A 9,591-nucleotide genomic window follows, 5' to 3' on the forward strand; every position below is an offset into this window, starting at 1 on the left:
CAGGTTCCTGGTTTGCCAGGACAGAATCCGAAACTCCGGGGGAAGCAGCTCTGGCCCTGGCTCCATGGACGCCTGTTTCCTTACGAGCTGGCCTTCAGCCAGCGATGCCCGAGGCTCGGTGAGGACCATCTCCACCTCTTCTCATGCTGCCTCCAGTCACAGTTCCTCCCCGAGGAAAGTGAAGTAAATGGAAAGAGAAATCGGATAAGGAGAAATCCAAAGCCATCCTAATTCCCTGACCCAGCCCAGCTGGCCAAGCCAGGCCGCTGCCCAACCACAGCTGCTTTCTCTGCCCATGGAGAGGCCAGCCAGAGGGTACCGCTGGGCCTGGCCACCCTCGCCGAGGGGACAGCAGCCTCCCAGCCCCAGTGTCTCCCTGCTGGGTGGTACCCACCTCCAGCTCAGAAGGTTCCAGGGCCACTTGGTTTTTAAGTGGCATCTGTGCCTCAAAATGCCGCCGTGGCTGCTTGAAGCAACCCCGAGAACAGACACCCGTTCCGTGTGTAGACACCACGGCAGCCGCTCTTCCGCTCGCTTCTCATGTCAGGGTCGTTCTTGTTCTTCCTGTGGAATAAAGTGCTTTGTCGACTTCCCAGGCCTGTGGTTTTCTTGGTGTTGCAGATTCTAGAACCATCTCCAGTGGCAAATGCCCAGCGTGTTACAGCGCTCACATTCATGCCCCCTCTCCCTTTGCTCCACGGGGGCACATCACTCGGGCCAATCCTGCCCCTGAGCCGCACTGGACACTCCGTCCGCAGGCCCGGGGTCAGGGTGTCCTGCTGGCTGCTCCTCGCCCCACCACGCCGAGGTTACTGGGCTCGGCCTGGCAGCGGGAGGTTGCCACTTACCAAGAAGTGGAGACTCAGGGGGAGTAGGTTTGGGGCTCCCTCAGCACATGCCAAGTTCAGGGTCCTGCTTGTTACCCACGGGAGAAGCCAGGAAGGCAGTGGCCTGAGAGTTCGGAATTGAGGCGATTGCGTCCAGGCTGGAGTGCCGCTTGGGAGCCATCAGTGCACAAGTGACAGGTGGACCCTGGAGGGAAGCCCCAGAGGACAGTGGGGGCAGCAAGAAGAGCCCCAGAGCTGAGCCCCAGGGGTCCCCCAAGTGTAGAGTCAGGCAGATGGAGAGGAACAGTGAGGGGAACGGAGCAGGACCATGGGGGACGTGCGTGTGAAGCCGGGAGTGGGGCCTGGGAGCCGACCAGGATGGTTTGAGAGCGGGATTAACTGGCCAGCGCTGCCAAGAAGTCAGATCGCATGAGACCAGCAGTTACTACCGGGTGTACAGCAAGCAGGTCCCAGACACCTTCCTGAGGGTGAAAGCCGATGGCAGCAGTTTCCAGGGAAAAGGGGGAATCGGAGGCGACATGACTGAGTGAGCTGTTCATGGGAGGACAGATGGCCGGCACTTCAGGGGAGAAGGCGCGATGATGAAGGAAGGCAGTAACGAGAGAGGGAGGCCAGCGGGCAGGTGGGGCAGCAGCAGGAGATGCTCATGTGGTCGCTTCTGTTTCCTGGGAGATCAGCAGAGAGAGCGGGGCGGGGGGAGGGGATTTGGAGAGGGGAGAGGATGTGCAGCTGTCAGTCAGGCCTGGGGAGGGAGCTGACCAGGAGCATGAGGGCCCATTTGGGGTTGGGGGTCATGAATTAAAATGAGACCGGGCAGCCTTGTTCAGCACGGATTAGGCAAAGAATTGGGTTTAATCAAGGAACGCGCCCCCTTGCCTATTCCGACACCCCACCCACCGATGCCCCCAGAACTCAGCAAGAGCCAGTCAGAACCAAATGTCACACAAACCCTACACGTCCCAAACCAAAGCACAGCATCTAAACATGCCCCTTCTGCATGGGGAGACCGTGGAGGTGTGGCCAACACCCCCACATGAGGGAGCGCCCACCAGAATATTTCAGGGCAGTTATTGCTGCATTTCCCCCTTTTTGTGCCCCCCCCCCCCTCAATATCACCCCCTCAAGACCAATAGCCTCTCGCCCGTGTGCTCACTGCACTCCTGTAGTCATCGCCTCCAGGCCTGTACACAGATACACACATTCACGTATAATTTCCGACATTTGCTTTTAGGAAGTTGGAATCCTACATACCCTTTTGCAACTTCTCGGTGCCACCTTTAGGTTGGTGTACCTGTCTTCTCTTCGACGCTGCATAATGTATTTTTTTGATGCTAAAATTCTGAAATTACTCAACGATTCCTCCCTGGTGGGCCTTCCCTTGGCTTTCAGACCACCCCCTCTTCCCTCCCAAAACAACCTCCCCTGAATGTGCATAGGCACTAATTTCCGTGCCGATTCCCAGGGGCCAGGGGTTAGAGGGTACGTGCAAGATCACGTTCCCAAATGCTGGTGGGAACGCGGCGGGCGGGAGCCGCCTATCCCAGTGCCTCCGCCTGCCCGTCAGACAGGTATAAAGTGGTGCCTCAGTTTCCCTAGCATTGGGCCATCTTTTCCTTGGTAGGAATTTAAGTCAGGAATGGCTGCTGAGTTACAGCATCTATTATTACGACTGTATTGTTTTTCTCCATTAATTTTTTTCAATGTAATATTATGTTGATACATTTCCTGATCCCACACCACCCTTACTCCCTGGGAATACACCCCACTTGGTCATACTGTGTTCATTTGTTATTCTTTTGATACATTTTCTTGGTCTGTTTGCTAATATTTTCAAGTCTTTGCATCTTTAAAATGAGGGAGGTCACTCAGCCCATATGGGTCAGTGGTTGAGCACCGACCTATGAACCAGGAGGTCATGGTTCAATCCAGGGCACATGCCTGGATTTCATACTTGATCCCCAGTGTGGGGCATGCAGGAGGCAGCCCATCAATGATTCTCATCATAGATGTTTCTATCTCTAGCTCCCTCCCCCTTCCTCTCTGAAATCAATAAAAATATAAATTTTTAAAATATAAAAAATTAAATGAGGGGGGTCTATAATTTTCTTTTTTTTCTTAGTTTCTTCCTCATATTTTAAAATTAAAATGCTGCTGCCTTTATAAGATGGACTGGGGAGATTTCCATCGTCTTCGATGGCCCACAGTACTTAAGTTACATTAGAATTCCCTGTTCTAGTTTTTAAAGTTCGATGAAAGTAGGCCACAAACCCGTCAGGTTCTAGAATTTTTTCAGTAGTTCCCTGCAGCCATCACCCCACTGTGCCCTCCGTTAACTGGAATATTCAAGTTTCCCCTCTCTTCATGGGTCTATTTTTGTGGCATATTTGGTTTTTAAAAACCACCCAGTTCTCTTAGGTCTGTTAATTTGTTGCACATGTTCTCAGGATTATTTTAATACCCTCTCTTCCTGGTTATTTTTCCTTTCTCACTCCTCAGCTTGCATCTTTTTACTCTTTGTTTTTCATAACTGAGTTTTTGAGGCCCTTACTGTTCTCTTCCTAGAACAACTTCAGGATGTGTTTCCGGCCGCTGCTTTGTTTTCATTATTCTATGGATCGCATCTTCCGTCTCTGATGCCCCGTACCTGGCTTATTTGCTTTGTTTCACTGTTCTTCTCTTGCTTGCTAGGATAATCACTTATTTTTATTTTTTTCACCTTCTTGAATAAGGACAGCATTTGAAGGTTATAAATTTTCTTTTGAATACAGCTATATTTATCTCACAAACTTTGGCATTAAGCATTCTTTCATTTTCTTTTTACATAGTACTTAATTTTACTTTTGATTTCTTTGGTCTAGGAGCTACCTAGGAATATGTTTGCAATTTCTAAATATTTTCAAAAATCATCTTCCTTAAATTAGTTATTTCACATAGTGGATTATAATCAGTTCATGTAACTTGAAGGTTTCCACATTTGTTTAAAAGTCTGCTGTGGTTTTATTTTTGCCCAAATACTTGACCACTTTTTATAAATGTTCCATGAACACAGGAAGCAAAACTCTCTTCTCTTTGAGGCATGTAAATATAGGCAGGTAGGAAAATGGATAGACGGATGCCTGTGTACTTACAGATGCATCTTCACAGGCAACATTGTCAAGTCCTGCACGCTCGCACTTAGCTTTGTGTCTAAGAGAGCTCTGACCTACATCTTCAAGTGGCCAGAGAAGCGATGTCTCAGTTCCGCTGTTCGCCTCGGAAACGGCAGTAAGTCCTCGCAGTAAACACGGCGAGAAGAAAGAACACACAGCAGCTTTCATGAGTCCCTTGGCCTCCTGGGAAGGCAGTCGGAGCTGTAGAGCGTTGGACGCTGGAACAATGGCACCAGGAGCTGCCTTCCCTTCCCCCCACGCGTGGCTCTCAGAGGAGCCAGGCCACGTTCCCCACGGGCCTCGCCCACGCAGCACTCACGGTGTAAATAGCTCCCGAGGGGCAATAAAACTCGGCACCTCCTGCTTGTTCTGGTCGGACTCAAAGCACCAAAAAGCCCAGTGGTTGAGCGTCGACCTATGAACCAGGAGCTCAGGGTTCGATTCCCAGTCAGGGCACATGCCTGGATTGTGGGCTCCATCCCCAATAGGGGACGTGCAGGAGGCAGCCGATCAATGATTCTCTCTCATCATTGATGTTTCTCTCCCTCTCCCTTCCTCTCTGTAGTCAATTAAAAAATATATATATCTTTAAAAGGCATCAAAAAGTCATGGGTGCCCGTTCCCTTGAAGGAACGTGTGGGTCTGGGCTGACCTGATCCTTGGAATCTGGGCAGGTGAGGCCCCGGGGGAAGGGGTGTGTGGGGAGGGGCAGTGGGGAGGTTCTGAGACCCCCAGTGCCACTTAGGGGCGGAGTGCTGCCTTCGGGGCATGTTTTCCTAAGATACTTCACCTCAGGGGTACGAGGCTCCTGGGAAGCCCGGCCAAGCCTGCGGAAAGGCAGCTCCATGCTGTGTCGTGGTTTGTCCACAGAGGCCACCCATCCCTAGAGGCTCTGGACAGCACAGGAGGCTGACTGCAGTCACTGAACCTCTGCCAGCCCTTGCCAGGCATCTGCCTGGGTACCAGGGCGGTGCTGGGGGCCAGGGCTGTGCAATAAACAGGGTTGCACTCTCGCTGCCCTCCTCAGGATAGTGGGCATCAGGGTGGGCAGGGACGACTTCATGGGGGAGGAGGCAGGGAGGCTGAGTCCAGAAGGTCTGAGAAGAGCTAGTGAGGCTAAGAGGAAAGGGCGGTGCACACACAAAGTCCAGGCGGTCAGTGTGAACGAGATGAGGCTGAGTGTGAACGAGACGAGGCTGGAGAGAGGTGGCCAGAGGCCAGGTCATGTTGGGCTTTGTAAGTCATATAGGAAAGGTATTAAGCAGGGGATTTCACTGTAAAATTGACATAAAAATGGGGAATGGGTAGAATGAGTCAAGAGAGGAAGGCTGTGCCCCTGCCGGTTTGGCTCTGTGGATGGAGTGTCGGCCCTGGGACTGAAGGCCCCTGGGTTTGATTCTAGTCAAGGCACATACCTCGGTTGCAGGCTCAATCCCTGGCCCTGATCAGGGAACATGGGGGAGGCAACCAACTGATGTGTCTCACATCAATGTTCCTCGCTCTCTGTCTCTCCTCCTCCCTTCCACTCTCTCTCTCTCAAAAAAAAAAAAAAAAAAAAAAAAAGAATGGAAAAAAATATCCTCAGGTGAGGATTAACGAACACAAAAAGAGGAAGGCTGTGCCGTGCTCCAGGTAAAACACGATGGGCAAGGTCTAGGAGAGGGCAGTGGAGAGGACTTGGGATATGTTTTCAAAGAAGAGATGAGACAGAGGAATTGCTTTAATGTAGAGGATTCAGGGGAGAGGCGTGAAGGGTAGTTCCAGCTTAAGTAACCAGGAGCCCTGGTGTGACTGCCGAGATGGGGGCGTGGCAGGAAGAGCGGGATGTTTGTGGACGGGGTCCATTCACTGTAGAATAAGTGTTGATGTTAAATGAATGGATGAATGCCTGAGGTTTCGGGCATTGGGGGTTTGAAATGTCAGCGACCTATTACTAATAAGAGGATGGTAGGTGGGCAGTGAACTTCCGAGGGAGCGGCTTGCCTGGGAGCAGGGCTCATCGGGGACCCGATTTGATTATAGTGAGAGTCCAGTGTGAGCCCATGAGAGGCCTGGGCGCAGCGCGGGCGCTCAGCACTGCCTGGGTGGGTGTAGGAGCGCGAGCCAGGAGAGACTGAGGAAGCGCGCGGGAGGCATGGGTGGTCAGCGGGCTCGAGGGGCGCTGAAAAGTCAGGCGAGGTGTGTCGGTCGGATTCAGCAATCCGAGGACATGGCCGGTAAGCAGAGCCATGTTGGCACTGGGGGAGCAAATGCTAAAGGAGGGTGAGACATGGAAACCGATCGAAAAGAAGCAAACATTTCAACTCACACTTCATAAAAGAAGTATACCAAGGGCCAAGAAGCACATGAAAAAATGTGCACTATCACGCTCGGGGAAATGCAAATTAAAACCAAAATGAAATATCACTCTGCACCTGTAGAATAATTAAATGAAATATCACTGTGCACCTGTAGAATAATTAAGCTCACATGTCTGACAAGCCAAGTATTGGCAAGGCTGCGGAGCATATGGAATTCTCGTCCAGTGCTGGTTTGGAGGACAGCTTGGCAGTTTCTCAAAGAGTTAACGTGCCCCACCATGTGACCCATCAGTTCTACTCGAAGCTATCAAGAGAAATGAAACCGGCTCTAGCCAGTTTGGCTCAGTGGCTAGAACCTGCAGACTGAAAGGTCCCAAGGGCACATACACGCCCGGGGTGTGGGCTCGATCCCCAGTGTGGAGCGTGCAGGAGGCAGCCGATCAATGATGCTCTCTCTCCCTCTCCCTTCCTCTCTGAAATCAATAAAAAATATGTTTTAAAAAAGAGAGAGAGAAATGAAACCATGTCCACACAAAGACCTGTACACAAACAGCCAAAAACCGGATTAAACTCCAATGCCCATCAACAGCTGGATGGATAAACAAATTGGAGCGTCACGTACGGATGGAACACCACTCAGCAAGGGACATGAACGAACTACCTACACACAAAACCGGGTGGATGAGTCCTGGCATGGTGCTGAGCAAAAGAAGGGTGCTATCCGATGTGCGCTTTAAAGAGATAGCGGTGTTGGGTGTGGAGGAGGCTGAATGGGGATGACTAAGGGAGGGGTTCTCCTTAGAGGACTACTGAAATGGTCCGGCCAAGAGAAGAGAAGGGTCCGCCCAGTGCGTTGATTGGCGGGTGTGACAGGGAGGGGAACGGGCAGGTGCTTCTGCGGTTGGAGCGGTGGGCGGGAGCCACTGCTGCCTGTCCAGCCTATCAGTCCTCACTCCTTCTGGAACTAGACCCTGAATTCCTTTGGGAGATGATCTTTGCGTATATCTGTGCGTATTCATATTCCCATAGCCAACCCGTGAGAGCCTGTCCCGGGATACAGGGTTGCTTCTGGAATGGACCTTTGGTCCATGAGAGTGGATGGCACCCAGGCACTTGGGCAGAAGTTCCCAGGAAGAGATGCTCTCTTTCCACTGGAGCTGGAAGGTAGGAGCCTGCAGCTGCCGGGACCAGGGAGCCAGGGAGGGCCCGCCCCAGAGTGAAGCAAAACGGAGAGAGGTCACCTGCCAGGTGCAGGGAGGCCACGTCCTGAGGACGGCACCTGAGGCCCTGGGCCAGGCGTCAGCCGGTCCCAAGTTCCATTTACTCACGCAGGGTGCCAACCTCCCTGCTTTAAAGATGGAGAAGCAGCGCTGGAGCCGGCTCTGGAGGGAAAGGGGAAAGCGGCAGGTGAGAAAGGCCTGCATCGAGCAGCCTCTCCTCCCTCAGCGGCCTCTGACTGGGGAGCGAGTGGGCAAGGGAGTTAGCGAGCGTTGCAGAGTGCGGGGCACAGGTGAGGCCGAGCCACAGCGACATGGGGGACCCGGAGCAGCTGCTGCAGCGGGCGCAGCTGGCCCAGCAGGCGGAGCGCGACAAAGACAGGGCCTCCGCCATGAAGGCAGGGACAGAGCTCAAGGAACCTCTCTCCAGTGAAGGTGGAAGCCCCCCTCTGTGGCCTCCAAGGATGTGGTTGGTGCCGGGCCATGCTCCTGGAGGGCCAGCAGCAGCACTGAGCGGAAAGCCATGCCGATGGGAACGAGAAGAAGCTGGAGAAAGTTAAAGCTTACCAGGAGAAGATCGAGAAGGAGCTGGAAACCGTGTGCGACGACGTCCTGGCCCTGCTGGGCAAGCTCCTCATCGAGGACGGCAGTGACTTCCAGGTGGAGAGCCAGGTGTTTTACCTGCAGATGAAAGGCGGTTCCTTCGTTACCTGGCAGAGTGGCTTCCGGGGGGAGAAACACAGTGTGGCCGAAGCTTCCCCGGCGGCCTACACGGAAGCCTTTGAAATCAGCACAGAGCACATGTGGCCCACGCGCCCCGGACGGCAGGGCCCAGCCCTCACCTTCGCCCAGTGCTAACGTGAGATCCAGCGTGCGCCCGGCAGGCCTGCCTCTTAGCCTAACGAGCCTTCGATGGCGCCCTGAGCGGGACACACTCACCAAGGACTCCCATAAAGACTCCACGCTCATCACGCAGTTGCTGCGAGACAAGCTCACCCTCTGGACGAGCGACCAGCAGGATGAAGAAGCAGGAGAAGGCAACTGAAGAGCCTGCAGGTTCGGTTCCCAGTCCTTCCTTCACCACCGCCCCCACCACCACTGGTTCTTCCTCGCCACAGTCACTGACGATCTGGCGCTAAACCTGTCTGCACTGGCAGCACCGCGGTCAGCTCTGCTCCCCCGACTCCCCCGCCCCCCGGGAAGCAGTTTCAGATCCATCTTCACAGGCATTGCTGGGCTCATGGCCGCTTTGAGCCCGCGGGAGCTTTCTCTTGAATTGTGCAGACAAGTGTGTTCTGAATGAGGCATTTTGCTAAGCCTGTTGGTCGTTGTGAAAGCCAGGTGGAAGCCATGGGGAAGTTGAGAAAGGAGAATCGGCCAAAACAGGCTGCAGTGATATTTAAATGACCCATTTAAAATGAGCCGATAGTGTTTTGTTAGTAAGCAGTACATCTTGTGCATGCAAAAAAGAATTCATCCCTGCCCTACCTGGTTTGGCTCGGTGGATAGAGCATTGGCCTGCGGACTGAAGGGTCTCAGGTTCTATTTGGGTCAAGGGTACATGCCCGGGGTTGCGGGCTTGATCCCCAGTGGGGGGCGTGCAGGTGGCAGCCGATCAATGATTCTCTCTCATCACTGATGTTTCTATCTCTCTGAAATCAATAAAAATATATTTTTTAAAAAAAGAATTCATCCCTCCCACCTCCTCTTCCTTCAGCTGTGGGAAACTGTTAAGGAAAGCTGGTAGAAAGAGAACACTTGCTCCTTCCGTCAGCTTTACGTAAACTGTTAACGTGAGGTTTCAGTAGCACCTTGTTTGGCCTTTTTAAATTACGATGTGCACAAACCTTCTTTTAAATGCAGGGCACCTCAAGTTTTGATACCTGTTACTTTTTTTGGTTGCGATTGTTTAAGAATCATGGATTGATTTTTTGCAACCCTTTGGCTATTGTCCTTGTGTATCCTGACAGCGCCACATGTGTCAGCCCCTGTCAATCAAGATGGGTAATTATTGAAATGCCGGACTTCTAAATTAAATGTCTTGGAATTAAAAAAAAAAAAAAGATGGAGAAGCAGG

The 9,591-nt window shown here is 52.5% G+C and overlaps 1 pseudogene; it reads left to right on the forward strand.

The window, feature by feature from the left end:
* The first annotated feature begins 7,828 nt into the window (after nucleotides 1-7,828).
* On the forward strand, nucleotides 7,829-8,560 carry LOC139001620 (14-3-3 protein eta-like; annotated as a pseudogene).
* Nucleotides 8,561-9,591: the final 1,031 nt, after the last annotated feature.

This window comes from Myotis yumanensis, unplaced genomic scaffold, assembly GCF_028538775.1.
Source record: "Myotis yumanensis isolate MYYU_CA2020_CCGP unplaced genomic scaffold, mMyoYum1.0.hap1 SCAF_2, whole genome shotgun sequence".
NCBI lineage: Eukaryota > Metazoa > Chordata > Mammalia > Chiroptera > Vespertilionidae > Myotis > Myotis yumanensis.